The 6000-nt window shown below is 37.7% G+C and overlaps 1 long non-coding RNA gene across 1 annotated transcript in view; it reads left to right on the forward strand.

Moving 5' to 3' along the window:
* The window catches only part of LOC122790074, a 561856-nt gene extending 557960 nt beyond the window's left edge, over window positions 1–3896 (forward strand). Inside the window, exon 4 of the long non-coding RNA XR_006362917.1 lies at window positions 3770–3896. This is a non-coding gene — a long non-coding RNA (uncharacterized LOC122790074). The remainder of the gene's footprint in view (window positions 1–3769) is intronic.
* The last annotated feature ends 2104 nt before the right edge of the window (window positions 3897–6000 follow it).

The following is a 6000-nucleotide window of genomic DNA, read 5'->3' on the forward strand; positions in this document are numbered from 1 at the left end:
TGCTATCAGCACTTACTAAGCAAATTAAGTATAGTGCCCTTTTTTTTTTGTAAGCGTATGTCCAAACACATGCCATAACTGGAATGAGCCATAATGTTTTCTCACCAAGAAAATCAAGCCTAAATCATAAAAGCTACAATGACCATCTCAAAGCCCTCTCCTTCTAGTTAGTCTCATATGCTACTGAGTGGTGACCTCTCCTTTGTTTACAGAGCCTCAACTCACTCAATGCTTTCAGATCTAATACATATCCACAAAAACCAATGATAGCATAAACAGCTGCTCAAGAGATCTCTGTCTATTAAGGGGAGGGGTGCAATGTTTTTGCCAGGGGTTTTTTTAATATATTATTGTAGTTTGGGTGGGAAGTAAGTAAGAAGTTGTAGGTGAAGGGATAAGTTGAGAGGCTGAAATGACAGTGGGAGTCTTAGCCCACAGAGGTTCAAATGTTTTCCACTACCAGATGGTGCGTCAGAGGGACTCAAGTGTTGATGAGGTAGATGGATCTGTGGTGGTCAACACCAGCTGAGAAAACATGTCTTGAGCATGCTGAAGTGAGGCTTCCACAGGATTAATCAGTCTGTCCACTGCCTGCTCCAGCACATATGAGTTCAGAAGCCCCCATTCAGTAAGACTTAAGCTGCCCCATGCTTGGGTAACTGCAGGACTTGTGCCATCACCATGACCTGGCAAGAACATCCTCAGACAGAGTAATCTGTAAAAAAACAACATAAATTGGAGAGAGAGAGAAAATAGTAAGGATAAAAGGAATGCATAATTAAAATAAAAAAGGAAAAAGAGGATTAGAGACAAAGTAGTAAATGCCACAAATTCATTTTACACAACATTCAATTTCTTATTTTAAAACATTTATAAAAACCTTGATTGAAGTAAAAATATGGGACTTGCTTATACAGATATCTGGTTGAAACTGTTTACTTTCTTATCCTTGCTTGGCAGGACAATGTTTAGTAATGGTGGAGTTCACATGCTGCATACTCTGCAGGACTAACAAAATGATCATATTTATGCTTGATATGCATTAAAACCCTTTTATAAATGCTTACATCTTATGAAGTCAAAGCACTTGAATATTGATATATCTGAGTCTTGCTTTGTTGTACCATCATGTTTACACTATTGTTTCACTTACAATTTTGCATTAATTATATCTTTATTTGTAGTAATAAAATGAGTTGAAGACAGATGTACTGCACTTGCATACTGGCATATCTCACTTGACTTGTAGTACCTGCCCTGAAGGCACTTAAAGGCACAAATATTGCATTTATACACCAAGACCTCTCACTTGCTTTCACTGATGTACTAAATATACCCTAGCACTTCATTTACTATTTTGTATTAATTTCCCATCAGTTAAACACACAATACTATTTACTACTTTATTCAGGCTTACCAGCACATTCAAAAATTCTTACTATTTGCCTCTCCTTCTGTCTCCTTTTGTAAGAAATTTGTTTTTTTAGCTATAAAGAGAAGGCGTAAGACAATTCTTGTTTACCTGTTTCACGTTTTTCTCATTTAAGGCAATTATTTCTAAGCCATTCCATTCACTGCAGTATTTGCTTAGTATGCATTCGTTGAAATATGTATTAGTATTTGAATTCATACTTTACTATTCTTTCCTTTACTTTATTATAAACATACACACTTTTGCTGGAAAGTTCTTTTTTTTGTATTTAAGCCGAAAGAAGTAGTAGTAGCATTTTAATTTTCATGTAACAGTCTGTGAATTGTATTCAGCCAGAAGGTACACACACACACACAAGAGCATAACGAGTCATGGACATTTTCATTCCCTTAGCTTTACAAAATTGTGTGCTTTGACAGTTTTCTTCCTTAACCATTCTAAGCCTTGATTTAGAAATGTATGCAGAGGTAATAGACAAGGTGGTAATAATGGTCATTTTTCACTGAATATATTCTGGATATTCACTTGACACTGACCCCAACCCCTGACTCCCTTCCCCAACCTCCACTCTGACCAGGATGTGGTACCTGACAGATTCCAGTCATCTTGTACGTGCAGTTATAATTGTAAAAAAAAAGTTATAAAATTACTATAGTAATAAATATTCCTGGCTTACACAAACTGCATGTAATTTAATTACTACCTAAGTTAATGCACTCATTTTTTTTTGCTTTCTATATAAATACATGAACAAGTTAATAACTGTATATGTGCAGATCTGTATCTGTGATTTGCAGACATATTGCAGATGTTACTCATGTGCCAAATTTGTATTTACAGACAGTTATGTTGTCACTTAAACATTCCTTATGTTTGTTCACAGATATGTTTCTGCTTTCTTTTGTCAACATTATAGGTATGTATTTGCAGGTGCAAATATTGTATTCTAGAAAATACCTTCAGTAATGCAAACTCATGTTTTAAACCTACGTTTAATATGATCCGCAGAAAAGTGAATTCGAAAAATATAATTTTATACTTTTAGAACTCTGACCTTCAAGTCCCAATCTGATTAACCCACTCCTCCAGCTGGTTGGGCTTATTCTTCTGTTTAGCTCATTGCACCATGATGGCACTACTGGCTAGAGTGAATAATTCTAGGTGCTCACTGAAGCCCTGCCAGATGTCTTTCAGTTAGAGCCTCTTGTGCACACCTCGGTCTTTTACAGATATGACACCTTGAGAAGGTAAGCCATAATTTTGGCCTCCTTATCAGACCAGCTTGGAGCACATCCTTGTACCTTTACAGGTGCTGCCATGATAAGAGACCCAGAACCAGGATAGAAGCATAAGGGCTGTGGTTAATTTTAGAACCACTCCATCTAGGGTGTGAACCCCAATCCAGTTAACCAACAGGGTCATTACAGAATGCACTGTTACTGGCCAGTTTGGTTTAACCAAAAATGCTTAATCACATTTTTTTATGGAATGCATTCACTTTGCATTTATATGGCGGATAAAATAGTGTGCAATCAATATTTTCATAGTTATAATTGCTACTGTTGTATATTGCCTTAGCTATCTTTTTGGAAGCATTTCATTTGAATCTCATTTATTCCTGCGTTGTGGCAGTAGGAATTTTTTTTGGAGGGTAGTATAAATCATACTCCTGTGTGTGTATCATCAGTACCTTTCATCAGGTATCGAGTGGTTTGAGGTGGAAAATGTATGCTGGGTGGTGGTAGATGGGCAGACATTACACTTCATGGTTGTGCAAACTGTAATGCATATGACTCCATTTAGTTTTTTCTAAATATATTTAGAGTTAAGCATATCTGAGGCTATCCCCATATTCTTGCAGAATGCTAGGGGACTATTGTAGAGCATTTTCCACAGTGAGTTCATGTGAGCCCTAAACCATGTTCATTAGCAGCGGAGTGTGAATTATGTCCACAAGTGGTTGTACTCATTTGTGTATTATTGTGACTCATTGAAACAAATGTAAAAGGGACTAATTTTCATACAAAACATGTAAATAGATATGAATTTACATGAAAATATTTAAGACCAATGTTTACCTGTGTCATTTGTCATCTAAGTAATTCAAACTTAAATTGGTGGTAAAGTAAGGAAAAATAAAAATATTACAATGTAATATCAAACACTTCAAAATTATAAAACATTAGTGATTTGCCTTGAAATAATAATTTTATTATGATTGGCATATCATCATGCCTTTAATGAATAGTGTAAAGCTGTCATTTGTAAGAGGATAAGCATTACAACAGCAGTGGAAAATGATTAACCACTGATACAATAATTTCCTTTGTCATGTAGTGATTGCGCATACATATGGAGTTTAATTATGAAGGAATGACGTAGTAAGGATATGTTTGAAAATGCGTGTATTCTTTGAAGATTTCTGAGTGTCACTGAAGAAAGAAAATGACAGTATGACTTCATGAAAATGGTAGGTGCAAAGGGAAGGATGAAGCTGTTAAGTGATCACTTTGCTGTTGTGACTGTATTTATGATGATGCAGATGGAGTATAGCACAACTTAATATTGCTGCACTGAGATTTTACATACCTGTATAATTATGGGTGTTGTGTTGACTTTTTTAGTATAGAAGGATGCAAGGCACACATGGTCATTGTATTAGTGTTTGACTGGTTACAGCAAACGTTTTTTTTGTGTATGATACTGGTCTTTTTCTTCATGTGCAGTAATGACAGGAAACAAGGGCTCAAGACAGAGAAAGGACAACTTGGGCATAGGAGACATGTCTGGTAAAGGGGGGGGGGGGCCCAAATAAGCTGAGAGAAAAAAAAAGCCTGGAGTCAAGTCATGGACATTAATGCAGAGGGTGGCAGAAACCACACATTAACACAGAGCAAAAAGAGGGTAGATTGTGGTAGGGTTTGCTAGAAGAAAGGTAAGATGGAATTCAATTGCCTGTACCAATACTGGGGGGGGGGGGCTCCAACAATTATCCCATTATTAACACTAGATGAGGAACACCTTTCTGTCTGTGGGGATGCCTGACACAGAAGATAATGGTATTCGAATAATCACAGTTGGTGTGGGCATTGGCTGTTACCAACATCTGCAGCAGCAACACTCATCTGTTCAAAATGGTTGGCTTAAAATTACCACATTTATATAACTGAATGCTGACGAGCAATGATTACATTACACATGACTATTACTATTGGTAAATGAACCTTTATATCTGCATAGAATGACAATGAGGCAGTGTGCATAATTGCCCCCCCCCCAGTACATCACTAAGCATACAATAGTGTATGGTATGTCTTTATTAGTAATGTCTTCAAATCATTTGTTGGGTCAGCCACAGATGCAAACAGTTCTACTATACTAATAAATGTGGAGGATATCAGCAGCACAATGGCTGTTGAAGATGTTGGTAATATAGTTGAGGCAGCTGGAAGAAAGTGAAAGGCAGTACCCAAGTTTGTTGGCAAGATCTCTCACTCCACAACTTGCAAGTCTACAGGAAGTGAAAGTGCAGCACATAGTCAACCACATGCTGACATTGCACCACCACTTGTACTGGAGGAAAACCCATGCACCTCTACAGCAGTATCTCTGAACCCAGACAAAGATTTTCAGGATGATGACAGATATTCAGAGGTGTGTCCACAGTGACATCTTTACAAAGTGGAGCCAAGTGCAGGAATTTGTCACAGCTACCCCAGAAAGCACACAAAAGCATTGACTGCCCAGCAGCAAATCTGCTGTGACACTGTTCGGGCTGAGCATTACCACATAGTCATCTAAAAATGGTCAGTCCTCTAGACTATCCTTGAGGATTTCAAGTACTACATAGAAATGGCACGGAACGCAGATAATGCTGTGATTATAACGTTGCACAGTATGGTGGCAGAGCAAGTATCAGCAGTTGCCTGAATTCATACACTAGTTAGGATGTAGCAGACTCGAGCAGGAGCCGATCTTGGAATGGGAAGACTATAAGGTACTGTCCAAACAGATCACATGAGACTACAAGTAGTGCTCATGAAAGTACTGTAATTATTGGGGGGGGGGCAAAACTATTTCATGCAGGCCACATCAGCATTTGCCTGCACCTAGAAAAAACTTTCATTTGAGGTCCTCATCACATTGCCACAGCACTCGGATCAGTATCTGCAGGATCATTTGCATCAAGTAGGTCATGACATTGGACCAACTCACCATCCAGTTCTCATGACAGCCCCTCTTTAGAGTCACTTCCACTATCACCTAAACTATCTTTAGATGTGTATAACACATTTGAGCTTGACCTACTGTGATTCAGGTGTGACATTTCTGTTACAATTTCAGCTTCACAAACAGGTCAAAGTTCAACTCCAAAGGGAATAAGTTAATTAAAAAAAAGTTGGGGTGTTGAGGACACTTTACAACTTTATACATTTATTTCCTGTAATATTGCTTAAAACCTCAGGTAATTGTGAAAAGAAATCTGCATAACATAAAGCCGCAGGCAACACCAGTGCTTTATGCATTACCTTTCCTACAGATGGCACTTCAACTCCAAAGCACTAACA

The sequence above is a fragment of the Protopterus annectens genome, chromosome 15.part0 (assembly GCF_019279795.1).
Source record: "Protopterus annectens isolate FY-2018-M chromosome 15.part0, PAN1.0, whole genome shotgun sequence".
NCBI classification, from domain to species: Eukaryota; Metazoa; Chordata; order Ceratodontiformes; family Protopteridae; genus Protopterus; species Protopterus annectens.